Below are 20369 nucleotides of genomic sequence, written 5' to 3'. Positions count from 1 at the left end.
CGTGAACAGTGACAAACTCCTACTTCTGTAAGCGAAATGATCAAAGGGAAGTGCCCTATGAATGAATGCTCTGATGTGTATGTCCACACCCACTCACGCTTGACTGTGAGGGTTTCTCGGTAGTTTTGACCTGGGTGTCTGTCCTGCTCACACAGCTTACACAATGTTATCTCTTTTCTCTTTTTCTTCATTCTTTTCTCATACAATAGATCCTGACTGAAGAGTTCCCGTCCTCCCCTCTTCTCAGTCTCTCCCTGCTCCTGCCTCCTCTCTCCCTGGCTTCATTTTCCTTCAGAAAAGCACATTCTCAGTGATTTCAATGAAGGCAGGATAACAACATGTATTTAGAGCAGTCATAATCCCCCACATTAAACCTTGATGAGGTAGCCCAGCAGGAGGAAAGGTGTCCCACAGGGAACAAAAGAGTTAGAGATGCCTTTAATTCCCACTGTTAGGAGTCCCCCAGAAACCCCAAGCAGAACCACCACAGCATGTTTCCAGAGGGCCTAGTCAGACCCATGCAAGCTCCCTGATTCAGTCTGAACCCCTGAGACCCCTGCAAGTTGACTCCTGGTCTCCTTGATCCCTCTGCCCCCACAATCCTTTCTCCTCATTTCCTGTGGGGTTCCTGTATTCCCCCAACCTTTGACTGTGGGTCTCTGTGTCTCTTCCCATCACATGCTACTGTGTTAAGAAGGTATAGCATGTGGTCTTTTCTTTCTTTCTTTCTTTCTTTCTTTCTTTCTTTCTTTCTTTCTTTCTTTCTTTCTCCTCTTCCTCTTCCTCTTCCTCTTCCTCCTCCTCCTCCTCCTCCTCCTCCTCCTCCTCTTCTTCTTCTTCTTCTTCTTCTTCTTATTATTATTATTATTATTTTAACAAAACTTCTTGTTCTGATTCTGATAACCATGTGTTTTGAGTTCTTATTTAAGGGGAAGCTCAGGGTAAGTGATATATAACATTCTTCCTCCATTTAAATTTAAGTGACCATTTTCCACAAGTTATCAGCAATTAAGATACACAGTATATTATGCTGTGGTAGAAAAATAATTAACATGTGAACTTCATAGTTACCGTTGACATGAATTGAAGCTCTAGAATCCTCTGGAAGCATCCATGCTGTGAAGGAAACTGTGAGATACGGAAGTGAGGATAAGACTGTGGGAAACACTTGTGTCGGACTGACACAACAGGAAGAGCAGGGAAGAGGGAGCCCCATACGCTGCTCAGCCCTGTCCTGAAGGTCCATGTGGATGTGACATCATTCACCAGTGGAAGGACTTCGTCTGTCAGAGCTACAGAGAGTGGAGGACACAGGTCTGTGGGATGTGCTAACTCCTCCAAGGATTTCCAGGCCTAGAGCCTTAGAGCAGGACTACACATGCCAAGTCAGACATTGTCATAGAAAAGCAAAGATTTCCTGAAATCACTTGCTGTGGTTGGTATGGATTGACACAAGGCCCTCACAATTATGAGACAGCAGCTGCAGTCTTCTGGCCGTGAGTTCCAGGAGACAGAAGGTGCACACATTGTATGGAGCTCACATTCATTCCCCAAGAACAGTGATGATTACAAAGTGTGGAGAAGCCTTGCGAGGGTTTCACAGCACACTTAGGACCCCATGAATCCTCCTCAGCTGTCACTGTTTGATGACAGTTATTCCATCCAATGCCAGGCACAGGATTCTGCCTCATGCTTTATCTTTTAATTTTTTGGAGCACTGGGAATTGAACTCAGGACTTCCTAAATTTGAGGCAAGCATTCTATCACTGAACTATGTTCCTGGCCCTTTGTGAGTTACCTAAACTGAAGATTTCAGCAATTACAGAAGGATTCCATCTTGAGACATTAATTTTTCAACAAATATAGAGAATTTATAAAAATATCCTTGGCTTTCAGTACATAAAGGTTTCAGCATATATAAGGCCCTTAGGCCTTAGTACATAGAGGACTCACCTGATTGCTCATGAGTGATGCTTGTCCTTGCCTATAATCCTCTTCCCTTGCCGAGACATACCACCTAGTTTTAGATGAGGAATGTGTGAAAAAGCATTGCTACTATTTAGGTGTTTATAACCACCTAGTATCCCGGGAACCAATGACAATGGTGTGGATGTATTAGATCAATAAGGAGAAATCTGATGCTCTTAGCAGAAGATTCAAACTATGCTTTGTGGACAGTGAGGTTTAACTAAGTTCTGAAGCTGCCTGTGGCTGCCAGGAATCCATAATGGCCTGTGAAATATGACAGATCTGAGGTGAGACGTTTTCTTTAACTGTTACTGGCAAAAGTGTGAAGTGACCAGAAGTGAGAAGAGCTCCATGCGTCTGTGGGCAGCATGCAGTATGCAGCTAACTGCGATCATTTTGCCTGATACAGAATCTGGAACATCAAATACCTAAATAATCTTTACACGGCAAACATCCTTATAATCATCATTGTACATGTAAAAATAAAACCCTTTGAAAATTCGTACTTAGAGAACTTGTCTAGCTGTGCTAATGAAGCCACATGATCACATAATTGCCAAAAAGATACTTTACTTCATAATCTATCTAAATTCAGGTTTGTCTTGATCATGTCACAATAAAATATAATCATAAAGAGTGGGTGTTTGTGTGGGAAAAGGAGATTACAGTGGGATATTAACCACAATGTGATATTAAATATAACTAATTCCCATGGTGAGTTAGTGGGGTCTGGAGATATGGTTCAGAGCCTATGAGTCCCTGCAGCTCTTGTGGAGGTCCCAGGTAGATTCCTACACCTCCTTCAGGTGCCTCAGTACTGCCTGTAACTCGAGCTCCAGAGGGTTCTGTGCCCTCATCTGAATCTGTTTTGGAAATAAAGAGGCTATTGACATAGAAAGCAGCATTGTGATTCAGAGAATCTGCAAAAATATGTCTGTTTGTGGAATAATCTTCTTAAAAATTTGACAAATGACCTGAAATAGATCTGTCATAAGAGTTTAAAAATATTTTGCTGATATTTTCTGCTTTTACAGATGATCTTCTGAGCTCCATTTGTTTGTTTCTACAAAAAAGCAAACATTTCAAACATATTTTCTTTTTTCCTGCAAAATCTAGATGCTCCCGACAAGCTATTTTTTGGAATGTACAAAATCATTTTCAAATTGTCCACCATTCTTTTGTGATGCCTACTAGCTTCTTTGGTAAAAACAGGTACAATTTTTAAATAGTAAACAGGCTTAGTTCTATGTTACAATTTAAGTCGTCCAGTCTCCTAAATTGTAAAGATTCAATTATCAGACTTACTAGGTCTTCATAAATATTTCTTATACCATATATTTTTTTACACATATATGTACATACTTTATTGTTGGTGGAGGCTGCTTGTTCATTTCCCTGCTGCCCAGACCAAAATAATTACATAGTAACTATATTAATTGCAATACTGTTTGGCCAATAGCTTAAGTGTATTTCTACATAGCACTTACATCTTAAATTAACCCATTTCTATTAAATTATATTTTACCATGAGACTAGTGGTTTACCTGCATGATTCCGGCATTACTGTCTTCTCCAGCGGCTACATGGTGTCTCTGACTTCGCCTACTTTCTCCCAGCATTCAGTTTAGTTTTTCCTGCATAGTTATACTTTGCTCTGCCTCAAGCCAAAGAAGCTTCTTTATTAATCAATGATAACAATGCATATTCACAGCATACTGAGGGGAATTCTACATTACCTCCCCTTTTCTGTCTAAATAAAAAGAAAGGTTTTAACTTTAACATAGGCAGATTACATATAACAAAACAGGTATCAAACAAGAATTACAGTTACAATATTTATATCTACTTTGTCTTTCATCATAATTTAGGAAAACTATAATTATAATTATCTATTCTTGACTCCAAAAAATGACTCCAGAAGGATGTAATATTACCCAAGTAAACAGGAAGTGCATTTTAAACAACTTCCAAAACTCTAGAATTGACAGAGACATCTCACTGCCTGGACAGTCACCCAAAGTTCTTCTGTAACATTGTGGCATCCATTTCCAGCCTACAGGCCCATAGTATTTGGCAGACTTTTCCATGAAGCTTGGAATTTGAAGATCTGTTCTGCCTTGTAATGGCAAAGTCCATCAGTTGCTTTCTTCTGTGCCCTACAGAATGTCCTGCAGATTTTTTGATGAAGCAGGAACCCCAAAGGACCCCATCACCTTTAAGCAAGTTTAATAATTTTTCAGTGGGTCCTGCATGTCCAGTTTATACAGCATAACATCAAGTAGTACGGGTAATAGCAGTTTCTTGCCCAAATGGCTACCAAAGTCCATAAGGAGCCTCTTCAATGCCCATCTTCCTCTTGAAGTAATGGATAAAAAAAGTGTGGCACATCTACACATTAGAGTACTACTCAGTGGTAAAAAAAAAAAAATGACATCTTGAATTTTGCATGCAAATGGATGGAAGTAGAAAACACTATTCTGAGTGAGATAACTCAGACCCACAAATAAGTATATGGTATGCATTCACTCATTAGTGGATTCTAGCCATAAATAAAGGACAGTGAGCCTAGAATTCATGATCCTAGAGAACCTAACTAATAAGGTTAACCAAACAAAACCATATATAGATCCTCCTGAAAACTGGAATCAGACAAGATTTCTAGGCACAAGTTGGATGCATGTGGGTGGGGGTGGGGTGGAAGAAGGGGAGAGGGGGAGAGAGAGAGGAGAAGAGGGGGGTTGAGGAGAGCTTGGGGGAGTGGGATGGTTGAGATAGAGAAAGGACAGATATGGGAGCAGGGAAGAAGATATCTTAATCAAGCGAGGCATTGTGGGGTTGGCAAGAGCCTGGACTCTAGAGGAGGTCCCAGATGTCCACAGGGATGCCCCCAGCTAGGACCCTGGGCGGTGGAGGAGAGGGTGCCTGAACTGGCCTTGTCCCATAGTCAGACTGATGACTATCTTGAATATCACCATAGAACCTTCATCTGGCTACAGTTTGGAAATAGAGACAGAGACCCACATGGGAGCACTGGACTGAGCTCCCAAGGTCCAGTTGAAGAACAGAAGGAAGGAGAATATAACCAAGGAAGTCAGGACCATGAGGGGTTGATCCACCCACTGAGATACTGTGCCTGAACTAAAGGGAGCTCACCAAAGTCAGCTGGAATGGGACTGAATGAGCATGGGATCAAAATGGACTCTCTGCATGTGGCTGACATTTGGGGCAGACTGAGAAGCCAATGATAATGGCATTGGGATTTGTCTCTATGGCAGGCACTGGCTTTTTGGGATCCTAGTTTATTTGTATGCTTACCTTCCTAAGCCTGGATGGAGGGGGGAGGGCCTTGAACTTCCCACAGGACAGGGTACCCTGCCCTGTCTTAGGACTGGAGGTGGAGGGGGGCGGGTGAGTGGGGGAGCAGGAGGGAAGTGGGAGGAGGGGAGGAAGTAGAAATTTTGATTCCTAGTATTACTTAAAAAAGAAAAAAAAGGAAAACAAAAACTAAAACAAAACCAAAACAACAAGCAAAGAGAGAAATATTCTACACAGATAAAAGAAACAGGGAAAGATGGCCCCTTCTTTCAAGTGAAGAAACGAGGAAAGATGGCCCCATCAGATGAAGAAAAGGATGCTCCACAGCTAAAGTGTCACAGATGTGTGAGCCTCTTGACAATAATTAAGAAAAACATTGTCCTAAACATAGTCAGCTGAGAGAAGGACAGAGAAAGCACTAACAGAAGACAGAGAAATGATGAATAAACAAAATTATCCAGCAATATAAATCATGTTGAGGCAGGTTCAAGCTCCTTCCTGCTGCATCAAGGGTGAGCAAGGCATCCCACCATAGGAAATGGACTCCAAAAAAGCCAGCTCATACATCAAGGATAGATCTTGGTCCCATTGCCAGTGGCCCAATAAACAGAGTAAGTCATACAAATTTCACCCACATACAAAAGGCCTTGTTCCCAAGCAGGCTTCATGGACGTTTGTCTAGAGGTCATGAACACCTACTAGTGTAGTAAGGCAGCCACTTGTTTGTTTCCTATCTGCCCAGACTCCTGATATAACCACATAGAAACTGTATTAATTAAATTGCTGCTTGGCCTATTACTTAAGCCTATTGTTAGCTAACTCTTACATCTAGAATCAACCCATTCCCATTATTTTATATTTTACCATAAGGCTTAGCAAGGTTTCAGCACGTGTGTTTCTGGCAGTGTCTCCGTGGCTTCTCTGCCTCTGCCTCCCTTCTCTCAGCATTCAGATTAGTTTTCCCTGCCTAGCTCTGTTCTATGCTATTAGGCCAAGCCAGTTTCTTTATTCACCAATGGTATTCACAGCATACAGAGGGGAATCACACATCACCTCCCCTTTTCTGTTTAAATAAAAAGGAAGGTTTTAACTTTAACATAGTAAAATGACATATAACAAAATAGGTATCAAGCAAGAATTTCACTTACAATATTTATATCTACTTTATCTTTTACCACAAGTAAGAAAAACTATATTATTACTATCTACTCTTCAATTCTATCAAAGATTCCAGAAGGATATAATATTACCTAAGTAAACAGGAAGTTCATTGAAAGCAACTTCCAAAACTCTAGAATTAACAGAGACTTCTCACTGCCTGGACAGTCACCCAATGTTCTCATGTACTGTTGGGGCATCCATCCCATATTTAGCCTACAGGCCCACAGGACCTGGCAGAGTTTTCCATGAAGCTGGAAATTTCAAAGACAGTTCTGCCTATATTGGCAGTTGTCAGTCACCTTTTTCTGTGTCCTGCAGAATGTCTAGCAGACTCTTTCATGAAGCAGGAACCCTGAAGTACCATCTCACCTTTAGGCAAGTTCAGCAATCATCTCTCTGTGAATCCTGCATGTCCAGTTCACATAGCATAGCATCAAGCACTCCAGGAAAGACCAGTTTTGTGCCAAAATGACTAACCAACTCCATGAGGAACCTCTTCGATGCCCATCTTCCTCTTGGACTAATTGGTGCTTCCAGGAGGAGATATGTCTCATTGCCATGAAAATTCCTAAGTTATTAAAATGTTTTAAATGCCATATTCTGCAGTCTTTGAAAGGTTTGAAGAATGCCTATCCATCTGAAATACATCTCTGTACATCTAGAAAATCTAACTAACATGACTATAAGCTTGACTATTATAGATGATTATCTATTAGCCCATATTTCTTAATTATACATTACATTTTGAAATGAGCTGTACAAACACAATACCTTCATCAAGAGCAGAAAAACAAAATTGATCTTAAATTTGTACCAAGAAACCAAGATCAATACCAATTCAAATCTCTATAGTATAACCCCCTTTAAATGTAAAGAAGCATTTATAGACAATATTTGATAATATGGGCATGGTTCTGTGCAAACTGCTTCCTGCTGTTTATTGGGCAAAGTAATTTTTTGAGGGAAGCTCAAGGCAGCCTTTTAGGGGGCCTTGGTCCATTAAACCATGTTAGTCTGGAAGTTTCCACAGGTTCTCATCCTCTGTGGAAACAAAAGAAGAACCTCTTTTCCAAAGCAACAAATCCTTAGACCCATATTTTGAAATCAAGATACCTTTAAAGTATATATATTGGCTTGGCTTAGCAGACCTGAGTATCAAATGTCTCTCTGCAGTCAAAAAATTCAAATAAAACACAGTAGTATACATAATCCAGATATCCCATCTTTATGTGGCTTATTCTTTATTTACTTCTTTTAATCTAAAGCTGACTATACTCTGTCTCTTTAAAGATTTTACCTTTTATTTTAAAAAAAATTTACTTCTTGTTATAACTGTCTATATTATTTTTCTTCTCTCTCCCAAGCCTATGTATATTTATTCGACACTGTGACCCATTTAGTGGTCTTTTCCATCTGAATTTATCTTTATTGTGTATCTGTTCTGAATAGGACAGCTTCTTAAAATGCAACGAGTTTCTTAAAAACCTAAGTGGCATCATTGCTAGGGCAAACAAGGCCCTGCCTGCTTGCTCCGCCCAGTCTGACATGGTATGGCAGAGGTCTTTTTAGCACAAGCCATGCTCACAGCCCCATTTTCAGGCATACAACTGGTCTATGTTACCATTAAGCAAATCGTAGTGCTCTGCTCCCAAACCTCATCTAAATGTTGGCATCCTGAAAGAGTCAGAGTTCATATTAGCAGCATGGCCCATGGCAGGGAAGCTGCAGTTTCAAAACCACATGGCTGTTTTTCTGCTACTGATGAATCAGAGACCTCTCTTAAATGAGCCACAGCATGCTGCCAGTAAGCTAATCCCATTTGGGGGGAAAATGTGGCTGAACTTTGTTTTTTAGTGTCTAGAATTACTTTCCAAGCTCTCTCAGGATTTACATGGATATAGTTGACCATGTTAGAGCACCAATTTGTTGCAAGGAGGCCGCTTGTTCATTTCCCAGCTGCCCAGATCCCAAAATAACCACACAGAAACTGTATTAATTAAATTACTACTTTGTATATTACTTAAGCATATTGTTAGCTAGCTCTTACATCCAGAATTAACCCATCTCCATTATTTTATATTTTACCATGAGGGATGTGGCCAACTGGCAAGGTTTCAGCATCTGTCTCTGGCGGTAGCTCAATGGGGTAGTGCACAGCAGTGCAGCCAAACTTGGGGTTCATCTCTATCAGTGGATTACCCACAAATGTTGACAAATCATTACACACTCTGCTTTATTATTTGAAAATTAATTCTCTTGGGAAAGTCACTGTTGCTACCCAGTTTAGGAACAGGGCAATGTCCATTATCAAAAATCATATATGTAAATAAAATATGTTGCGACTAGCCAGGTCACAGTGCAGTGTTTGCAGGTTTTTGGTTCCTCTTTCAAGGAGTACGAAAGTGACTTTATCTAAAGCAAGGCTGTAGTACAGATTAGAATACACAGGAAAGAGGACTTCCAGCAGCTGGAGTGAGTACTCCAGGGCACTGACTGTTGTTTGGAGCTTCCTTTTAGGGGGTCCAAGAGAAGGAGGATTTTGGTTACTAGGAGCTTAATGTGGGTAGTTCTTTATTTTGGCTGACAACTCTTCCCATAGCACGTTTGTAGGATTATATTTGTTTAATTATGTTAAGATGTGTTGTTGTTTTACCTTGCCTGCCTATGACACCTGATTGGTCAAATAAAAGCTGAATGGCCAATAGCAAGGTCAGAGGTATAGGTGAAACTTCTGGGCAGGGAGACTAGCAAGGAGGACAAATTCAGGATACAAGGGTGAGGGAGAAAAGAGACACCAGGGAGATGCCAGCCACCAATCAGCCAGACACAGAGGAGGCCGAAAAGTAGGACATACAGAATAATAGAAAGACCAAAGGCCCAAGGCAAGATGTTGATGAAGAGAAACAGGTTAAGTTAAAGGAGGTAGTGGGACATGCTGAAGCTAACACAAAAAATTCATAACTAATAATGTTTCATGTCTTTGTTTAGGAGCTGGTGGGCAGCCCAAAGAAAATTCCAACTACACACGTATGTTGTTAATAACATGCATACTCAGCTGTGCTAGGATTACCATGGTAAACAGGAGGGTCTCTTTACTCATTTGCTTCAGAACACAGTTTGTCTTATTGAGTGTGCACCCCTAGACCAGACTGACCCATGTTCACAGATACATTAATAGTATGTTTGAATAGAAACTGTCAATGTCCGATTGCCTTTGTGGGGTGAATAACTTTTTCCTTATATTCAAATGGGCTTGCAGTTCTATGGGTGTGGTGGTCTTGGGTGCTAGCAGATTGCTATGTGCGTTGTTTAGAGAAAAGTGTGCGTGTGGACATAGCCTGTACAAGAGAGGAACCGAGGGCGTCAAGTGCGTTACCAGAAGAGAGGTATGTGCATAACTAAAATGAAGTAGGTCCCAGGGTGATTAATTGTTACCTATGTTTGCTGTACTTGTAGGCAAATATGTTCACTCTAATTCCAAGAGCAGTGTTTGCCTAGTAGGTTCTGACTAACTCACTGTCTTCCCCAGGATATTAGTGACGTTTCTTCTGTTATGATAAATTACCATGACCAAGGTGACCTATAGTAGAAAGAGTTTATTGTTGGTTCCAGAAGTATATAAGGGCAGGAAGCTGGCAGAAACCATGGTGCCTGGAATAGGAAGCTCAGAGCTCATATCCTGAACCAAAAGCATGAGGCAGACCAAGTTACGCATGAGGCTTTTACTCTCAAAAGCCACCTTCAGGGACATGTCCTCCAGCAGGGCTGCACTCCTAAACCTCCCCAAACAGTGCCACCAACTGGAGACCAAGTGATAAAATGCCAAAGGCTATGGAGAACATTCCTCATTTAATCCACCACACCCAGGCTGGCCTTGAACTGGTTATCCTCCTGATTCAGCCTTCCCAGGGCTGTTAACACAGGCCTGTGTCATCAGTCCTCGCATTAAGAGCTTTTAACAATGATTTTGCAAATGGTCTTCTGTGCTGTTTGCAGATGACCTCAGACACAGAGAGTGAGGGTCACAGACTCCAGGATAAGAACCCAGTGCTCCTCAGCTGTCTGGGCTTCTGTCCACAGAGCACTTCTCTGAAACGGCACATTAGTGTCTCTATCCTCTCTTCAGAATAAAGAAACGGAACATGGGCATCTGTAAGAGTCACAGTGGTTTTAGAGTCCATGTTTTATGTCACCAACTGTGCAATATTTGGGCCGACAGTCTGGATAGAAGGAGTGCAAAGATCTGTATGGTAGAGTAATTGGGATGGGATTCCCAGTTAGGAATCATTACACCTGGTTTCAGGGACTCATTTTGGTTCCTTCTGGCAGATCCACTTGTTGTCTGCAGTACACTTCTCAGAAACCACTTTGTCCTTTGAGGCAGTGACACAGCTGTTTAATTTAGAGTCACCTATGATGTTCAGTCTGAGGAGAAAGAGAACAGCCACTATTAGTGTTTAGGATTTTCTCATAAATGTCTTGTCATTGCTTTCCTATGGAATTTAAAGGAAACAGTAGAATGCACAGTTGTTAAGTGTACTAAGCACAAATATAATGTTATAAACATTGAAGGCATAGCTCTTCTAAAACCTGCTGTTTCTTTTTTTTTTTTTTTTTGGTTTTTCGAGACAGGGTTTCTCTGTGGTTTTGGAGCCTGTCCTAGAACTAGCTCTTGTAGACCAGGCTGGTCTCGAACTCACAGAGATCCACCTGCCTCTGCCTCCCAAGTGCTGGGATTAAAGGCGTGCGCCACCACCGCCCGGCAAACCTGCTGTTTCTTTACTGGCAAAGAAACCTTCCAGCAACAATGTTCATAAAGATGCATAAATCAGAGACAGTTTGAGAGATAGAGACCTCTTCATTCCACTACTAATATGTCATGTGACCTCCTCTTTTCACTCCTAACATGTCATGTGACATTTTCATTTCACTACTAACATTTTATGTGATCGCCTCATTCACTACTAATATGTCATGTGATATCATCATCCCACTACTAACATGTCATGTGAACTCCTCCTTCCATTACTAACACATCATGTAATCTCCTCATTCCACAACTAACACATCAAAAGAACAGAATATTTTTTGAGTGTCAGTTTCATTTAATATACAGGGTTGGAAGGTGGAGATTTGGCTCAGTGGTTAAGGGTCCTGGCTGCTCTTGCAAAGAACTTGAGTTCAGTTCTCAGCACCCACATGGCAGCTCAGAATATCTGTAACTCCAGTACCAAGAAATCTGGTACCCTTTTCTGGATTCCATGGACACAGGCATTCATGTGGTCCACATACAAACACACAAGCCAGGCAAACACTCATTTACATAAACAAAAATGAATAAATCAATCCCAATAGATTATTAGCAAAGATCATGGAGTTATATGTATGTGTACACACACACATATATATACACACATATGTACATGTATATAATACACACATACATATACATACATATGAGGTTAACTAGCTAATGATTGTGAAAGGATTATGATATACATGATGGGTGACAACAGTTACACACAGTAGGTGCTCAATGAATGTATCCAGTATACAGAGTGAGCTCATAGGGTCTAGATCACAGAATTGAAGGCAGGGGAGGAAAGAGGCTCAGCTCATGATACTCATAGTCAGGATTCCTTTCATTCTACTCCCTTAGGATGGCAACTACTGATTAACACATGGGTTTCACACATGCATGGCTCCCATGGACCCCGGCTGGGGGAAACACAACTAGAATTTAAGCACTAACACCCAGTATCAGGGTTTACTGTAAGGGAGAGATGAGTTCTACCACACTCAAAGGTCTTAAAAGAAGGTGGCATCTGACAGTGGCCAGGCTCCTCACGGGTGTCCTTCCTTTGTTCAGCTCTTAGTGGAGACCTTGAGCTTGAGATGTGAACCTGATGCCATCCTAGTGGTCAGCCTGCAATCCAGCCACGATTTCCCTGGATTCTCCATCCTCAGGATCTGTCTTCAGTTCTCAGCATCGTTTCCCTGTGGCTGATCTGTGTAGTCAAGGACTTCCTTTCACAATCCCTTTAAGGCCTCCCAGGCTTTCTCCTACTGGACTCCAGGAGAGTTCTCTGACATTCCTTATTAATCCCCAAATAACCCTGTGGGGGAAACTGTTACTCTCTCCCTTTCCCTTACCTGAAGCCAGAGACAGAGAGTTAAAGCAAAGGCGGGGCTTCCTTGATTGACACTTCCTACTGAGCACAGCAGCCTCCAGGCTTCTCAATCCCTTTAGTCTAATCACAGAGCCCTTTTGTCCTCAGAGTAAAGGACAGAGCAGCCAAGATTAATCCATTAATTCCTATACTTCACATACATTTCTCTACTCTATGCCAACTTTTATGTTTATCAATTTCTATACTTAACAAATTTTCATTACATTTTAAGTGAATCTAAATCAGCATTTTACATTTCAATCTGATGTGTTCTGAATAACAAGAAGTACATTTTCTTGTAAGATTTGTTTGTTTATTCAAGCAAGATTAATAAACAGTTCTCAATATCCCTTCTGAAAACCTCATAGAAAGCAATGTATAGGAATTTTGCTGATTCCTACATATTTTGCTTATGAAGGGAATGAATATTCTGTTCTGTTATACAAAAATTCATGATTATGCTAAAATCTACAGTATAGCTCTGAAATGTCAGGTCTCTCATTGCACAGTTACCATGATAATCTCAACAATAAGAAAGTGAGAAGACACCAAAAAGCTAATGGCTTCTTTGTGAGCCACAACACACACAAATATACTTTTGATATTCAGTACCCCAAAAGGATGTGAAGGATAGCTGTCACAGTGTTAAAGGTGACTGGATCATGGGAGTACTAACTCCATCAAGGAGTTCCCACCAAACAAAATGAGGCTCCCAGAAAGATGTAGGTTATGGTGGGAAGCAGCCTTTGAGGGCAAATCTCTGCTTTTCATCCCACCCAAGGGCTTGCTATCTCCTCTCCATCCTGCCCATCTTGAGGTGAGCAACTTTGCCTGAATTTATATAACATTTCTGCACTGCCACAGGGCCAGCAGCAATGCAGCAAGATGAAGATGGACTTGAGGCCCCTGAACTGTGAACCAAAATGATTTTCCTTTCTTGTTTATCTTGACTAAGGTCTGTTTTCATCACAGCTCCTCAAATAATTGTAGCTTTCACAACTCAGCTAAGCCACACTGCAGCCTGTGACAATGAGGACATTTCTCTCAGCTGACAAAGCTCCCGGCTGACACTGCCTTCCCTTCCCCACTCACTCTTCCTTTGCTGGCTGTGACCTGAGCTACTGGCCTCACTGCACACTATGGCTCATTTCACCACAGCATGGAAAGGACCACTCAAGAAAATCTTTGAAAAATATAAAAAATATTAGAGTGACAAAAGAAAAATTCCTTCTGCCTACAGGCTCTAAGTAGGCATTTTAAAAGGCATTCTCCATTGGGTAACTGTACTATATTTACCTTATCCATTCTTCGGTCGAGGGGCATTTAGGTTGTTTCCAGGTTCTGGCTATGGCAAACAATGATGCTATGAACACATTTGAGCACGTGTCCTTGTGGCACAATTGAGCATCCTTTGTATATATACCCAAAAGTGGTATTACTGGGTCCTGAGGAAGGTTGTTTCCTAATTTTCTGAGATATTGCCACACTGACATTCAAAAAGGCTATGCCAACTTGCATTCCCACCAGCAATGTAGGAGTGTTCCCTTTACCCCACAACCTGTCCAGCATAAGCTGTTATCAGTGTTTTTGATCTTGGGCATTCTTACAGGTGTAAGATGGAATTTCAGAGTTGTTTTGATCTGCATTACTTTGATGACTAAGGATGTTGAACATTTATTTAAGTGCCTTTCAGGAATTTTATAATCCTTTGTTGAGAGTACTCTGTTTACTACACAGCAGAAAAAAATAACATCTTGAATTTTGCAGGCAAATGGATGGAGCTAGAAAACATCATTTTGAGTGAAGTAACCCAGACCCAGAAAGACAATTATCACATGTACTCACTCATAAGTTGTTTTTAAATATAAAGCAAAGAAAACCACCTCACAAATCACAATCCCAGAGTAGCGAGACAAAAATGAGGACCCTAAGAGAGACATGCATAGATCTAATCTAAATAGGCAATAGAAAAAGACAAGACCTTCTGAGTAAATTGGGAGCATGCAGACCTTGGGATAGGTCTGAAGGAGAGGGAAGAGGAAGGGAGGGGAGCAGAGAAAAAAGTAGAGCTCAATAAAAACCAATAAAAAAGAAAAAAATTGTTTATGAAAACTTTTAACATATGAAAAACGCATTTTCTTTCCTAAGAAGTTAGTTTAATCCTCAGCTGCAGAACTCCATTGTATATATACCTACACACTTGACCTTATAAAAGGCTAGAATCATTTTATACATGAAAATTTTAAGCCACCTTTGTAATCAAATTTTCAAACACTTCTGAACATCTTTAATCTTTGGTATCCTTATTAGAGCCCTACAGTAAAATGACCTGAAATGAATATTCGAGTGAGCTCCTCTAATACTCACACATCAGAACTTAAAGTGGAGCCGTTTATCCATCTCCAGTGCTTCTCTGACATGGAGTAATTTAGTCCAATCCAAAATGAATTACCTTTTTCCTTTATCGAATCCTTTACGAATCTCTACAATCAAAGCAGAGGAGAGGACTTAAGCTGAGCCTGTGTGCTGTGACTCATTCCACAGCCTCCCGACACCTAGGTCAAGTGTCACCTGTGTCCGTCCTGAGTTCTCAGCACAGTTCATTCTTCCTCCCTTGAGGAATCTGTGCCCAGCATTTACGATCCTAGGCCACTCACCTTACATATGCAGTTTTTGGCTCACACGTCCCTCTAGTCTCTCAGACTTAGCTTCCACAATGTAAAGTCTCCACTGCCTTTGCATGGAAGATCTGTTAAGTTTAGAGACGTTGGTACAGCTACAGAAATGTGTTCACGACTCTGTTTTATAGAACAACTTACCAGTTCTTCTTGGTCTTGAATGAGCAGCAAAGTGGCTCTTTTTCTAGCGCAGTCAGATAGACCTTCCTTCCAAACACTGGTCTCTTGAGAAAACTGTAGGCATTTATTTCGGTATGTCATCCAGTCATTGGGGCATGTTAGCTGAACTGGACTCTCTGAAGTGAGGAGCAGACAGGATAAATTTTTATCTGTCCCTGCTGCACACACAGTAGTTGTTTTGCTAACACACACTTTTAGTAACATGTGCTGCGAAGAGATTATTGTTATGATGAAAAAAAATACAAACAACAAGGAATTCATTTTCTTTTCTATCAATCAACTAGACAGAGCTAACATTAACATATTTGATTAAACAAATATTCTATTAGGATATTTTTGAAGTTATTGGTCTAGTGTGATGTGATAGCATTGGAGGCAGCATGACAAAGTGATTAATATCTCAGGCGTCAAGGTTACATTGTTTCAAAAAAGTTCCCAGCAGTATCAAATACCAGTCATGAGACCTCCATACATTTCTATACTGCAATTTTTTCTAATGTAAGATCATGGAGCTGTCTTTATGGTTGAGAGTTTGAAGCCTCCGCTCACGTAAGCCTTGGTAAATAGCAAATGTCAATTGTTATTCTTGGGAAAATCAAGCTGTAAAAATTACCTGCTGTGAAACAATGGTTTTACCCTGTAAAGATTTGCTTCTTGTACTTGTTTAATTAAGTGGTTGATTGGCCTGTAGCCAGACAGGAAGTAGAGGTGTGGCAACCAGGCAGGAAGTAGAGTCCGAGCAATGAAAACAGGAGAATTCTGGCAAGAGGAAAGATTCAGTCTGCAGTCGTTACCCAGACATAGAAGACACAGATGAGAATGCCTAGCTCATGAAAGGTACCAAACCACATGTCTAACACAGACAAGAATTATGGGTTAAGGTTTACGTAAGAATTAATTAATAAAAACCCTGAGCTACATCCCCTGTTCCTCTTTTTGGGTCTGGCTCACCTCACTCAGGATAGTGTTTTCTATTTCCGTCCATTTGCATGCAAAATTCAGGAAGTCATTGTTTTTTACTGCTGAGTAGTACTCTAATATGTATATATTCCATACTTTCTTCATCCATTCTTCCATTGAAGGGCATCTAGGTTGTTTCCAGGTTCTGTCTATTACAAACAATGCTGCTATGAACATAGTTGAGCATATACTTTTGTTGTATGATAGGGCATTTCTTGGGTATATTCCCAAGAGTGGTATTGCTGGGTCCAGGGGTAGGTTGATCCCGAATTTCCTGAGAAACTGCCACACTGCTTTCCAAAGTGGTTGCACAAGTTTGCATTTCCACCAGCAATGGATGAGTGTACCCCTTTCTCCACAACCTCTCCAGCAAAGGCTATCATTGGTGTTTTTGATTTTAGCCATTCTGACAGGTGTAAGATGGTATCTTAAAGTTGTCTTGATTTGCATTTCTCTGATCGCTAAGGAAGTTGAGTATGACCTTAAGTGTCTTTTGGCCATTTGAACTTCTTCTGTTGAGAATTCTCTGTTCAGCTCAGTGCCCCGTTTTATAATTGGGTTGATTAGCACTTTACAGTCTAGTTTCTTGAGTTCTTTATATATTTTGGAGATCAGACCTTTGTCAGTTGCGGGGTTGGTGAAGATCTTCTCCCAGTCAGTTTGGTTTCTAGCCATAAATAAAGGACATTGAGCCTATAATTCGTGATCCTAGAGAAGCTAAATAAGAAGGTGAACCCAAAGAAAAACATATAGGCATCCTCCTGAATATTAACCTTCATCAGGCGATGAAAGGAGACAGAGACAGAGACCCACATTGGAGCACCAGACTGAAATCTCAAGGTCCAGATCAGGAGCAGAAGGAGAGAGAGCACGAGCAAGGAACTCAGGACCACGAGGGGTGCACCCACACACTGAGACAATGGGGATGTTCTATCAGGAACTCACCAAGGCCAGCTGGCCTGGGTCTGAAAAAGCATGGGATAAAACCGGACTCGCTGAACATAGCGGACAATGAGGACTACTGAGAACTCAAGAACAATGGCAATGGGTTTTTGATCCTACTGCACGTACTGGCTTTGTGGGAGCCTAGGCAGTTTGGATGCTCACCTTACCAAACCTGGATGGAGGTGGGTGGTCCTTGGACTTCCCACAGGGCAGGGAACCCTGATTGCTCTTAGGGCTGATGAGGGAAGGGGACTTGATGAGGGAAATGGGAGGAGGTGGCAGGGAGGAGGCAGAAATCTTTAATAAATATATAAATAAAAAAATAAATAAAATAAATAAATAAAAAAGAAAGAAAGAAATTTGTTACAAAATAAAAAAATACCTTTAGCTACTAGGAGAGCTAGTTTATGATTAATGTAGACCTATGTGTGTTTCTTTGAGACAGAAACCTTGGTCAATGATTACCTGTTGAGCTAGCCGCAATCCTTGGAATATCCACTCTGCATTTTTCTATTGATGGATTTTGTATTAAGACTCGCACTAGCAAAGAAGAAAACAAACAGAGAGGATTAAATACTGAAGTGTATGGTGGAATGGATGTTTTTCTTCCCAATTCAGGAAATCGAGTTATTTCAACAAAGCTGACCATAAGGACTGAGGGTAAAATATCAGCCACTGAGGAACCAGTTTGGAGAAAGAATGTGTAAACAAAGAAGAAAAACACAGAACATGTGATTTCAGACCACATATCATCTAATGGCTTTATTTTTTTTTTATTTATTTATTTTTTTTTTGGTTTTTCGAGACAGGGTTTCTCTGTGGTTTTGGAGCCTGTCCTGGAACTAGCTCTTGTAGACCAGGCTGGTCTCGAACTCACAGAGATCCGCCTGCCTCTGCCTCCCGAGTGCTGGGATTAAAGGCGTGCGCCACCACCGCCCAGCCATCTAATGGCTTTAAAGAAACTCGTAAATTACCAAAATCATGTCTGAATTCCCATCTTTAAAATGAGTATTTTCACACTGTCTCCAAGGAAGGCAGCTTTCTGCCACTGGAGTTCAGAAGCCAATTAAGAAATTAAACACTTGAGCCTTTTAGTTTTCTATCTACATTGTTGTTTATGTCACAATTATGGCTTGTTTTTGTTTTTTATGTTCTGGGTGGATATGTGTTGTTGGGTGCTTGGAGTCAGCTAAGAACATACACAGCCACTAAGTTTTTATCACAAAAGAGATTTATTAACCTGAAGGGAGCAGGGAGAAGCTGCCTCTTGATCTGGCATAGGCAGCAGCAGGTGTTTTTGCAGGACTGGGTTGTTGAGGAGAAAAGAAGTCTGTGGGAGGATGAGTTGTAAGTCTTGAGTGGAAAGGTTAAGCATTGTAGCCAAATAATTAACTTTGATTGCTGGACATTGATGTTTTGAAAATTGAATCTTGGTGCACAGCCTCAAGAGTATTCCATGGCCAAATAGAGGAATGGACTGGACTTGGGGACTAGTTTATGAGTGTAATCTAGAAGTTCAGTGAGAGGAAAGGGAAAAGGACAAAACCTGCAAGTCTGGTTGGGTCTGCTAGAGAGCCTTTCATGTGTAATAGCCCCTAACGGCTCTCAGAGAAACTCAGAAGCACAGAAATGGGAAGCTTCTGCACTGCACATGGGACACATCTCCCAGCTAAAGGGGACCAACCACGTGAAGACGACCTGATATCTAGAGGAACAATTCTGAAGCAAAAGCTCTCACCTCACTAACCTAAAACACTCAGTCCAATCACAGTCAGGAGAAGAAGGATGAGCCCAGCACAACTGAGTTTCAGAGCCAACCTGTGGGAACGTGGGCACTGGCAGGCATCTGTGAAGTTAAACACCTGGTTACTTGCTTATGTCAGTTGAGTACATCTAGGATGAAGGTTAAAGGTGGTTTGGATTAACGTGGACAACTGGATTCAAATAGAGGGTGGGCTGCGGATGTGGGTGTTTCTCTGCCAACGTAAAACAAAATTCCATGAGCTGAATACTTCATTATGTTCAGCTGTTTTCTCTGATAAAGTAGGAAAGAAAATGAATGCTCATGCACGTACTCTGCATAAGACTCATTGGGTGACTCAGTCTTGGTAGATGTGAAGATCTGTTGAAAACCACTGAGTGCTGTAAATCAAACGGCATGTTTGTTGTGGGAATGGAGTCAACGTGTCCCTAAGGAGCACCTTCTTTTATCCAAGAGATATGTTTGATGATCACTTTTGTGGTAATTGTGACTTTTGATGCTATAGAATGTGATTCTATTCCTCAATATGGGGTCTGCTTCACTGAGGTCTACAATGTTCTTCTCCAACTTGGATTAAAGTTATGGCTTCCAAGGAGGGCATCTCAAGAGTCCACACCATATTTTCAGTATTTCAATTGAGGTAGTGCCTCCTATTGGCTGAGTTCTGAAGCCCCCTAATGGACAGATGATCTGGAAGTGTGACTAATACCACACTACATACACAAGCATATGCACACACATGCAAACTAAAACCATACAACACTGTGTGCGTGTTGCCTTCACAGTGTACTTTCCTTAAATATAGTACATCGATAATTGCTTTTGCTGTGCTCTGTTCTGTTTCTGAGAGAGAGAGTTGTCCATTGGTCCAGGCTGACCTCTAACTATCTGTGTGGCTGAAGATGACCTTGAGTTCCTCATTCTGCTGCCTCCACTTCCCGAGTGATGGGGATCTGTTGAGTGGCCCTGCTGATCAGATGCTGCAGTCTACCACAGCCTGGCAGCTTTCTCCAAGCTCTGAAACATGGAGGACTCCCTCTCCATCCACTGATATTTCCTGCTCTCTACCTTCTGCTATCTGGAGGATGTCTCTTGGCTGGGAGGACTTTCCTAAGAAAGCTGTCTCCAAGTCTGGAATCCTGATTTATCTTCAGCATGACCCCTGGCACAGTTTCCTGCTAGAAGCCTTTCTCCTGATGCTCTTAAGGTAGATGAGACTTGTACAGGAGC

The 20369-nt window shown here is 41.2% G+C and overlaps 1 pseudogene; it reads right to left on the bottom strand.

The window, feature by feature from the left end:
- Nucleotides 1–10721: 10721 nt before the first annotated feature.
- On the bottom strand, nt 10722–19537 carry LOC130886824 (killer cell lectin-like receptor subfamily B member 1A; annotated as a pseudogene).
- Nucleotides 19538–20369: the final 832 nt, after the last annotated feature.

This window comes from Chionomys nivalis, chromosome 1 (assembly GCF_950005125.1).
Source record: "Chionomys nivalis chromosome 1, mChiNiv1.1, whole genome shotgun sequence".
Classification (NCBI taxonomy): Eukaryota; Metazoa; Chordata; class Mammalia; order Rodentia; family Cricetidae; genus Chionomys; species Chionomys nivalis.
The sequence above is the reverse complement of the archived record's forward strand: the minus strand, read 5'-3'. Positions and strand labels throughout refer to the sequence as shown.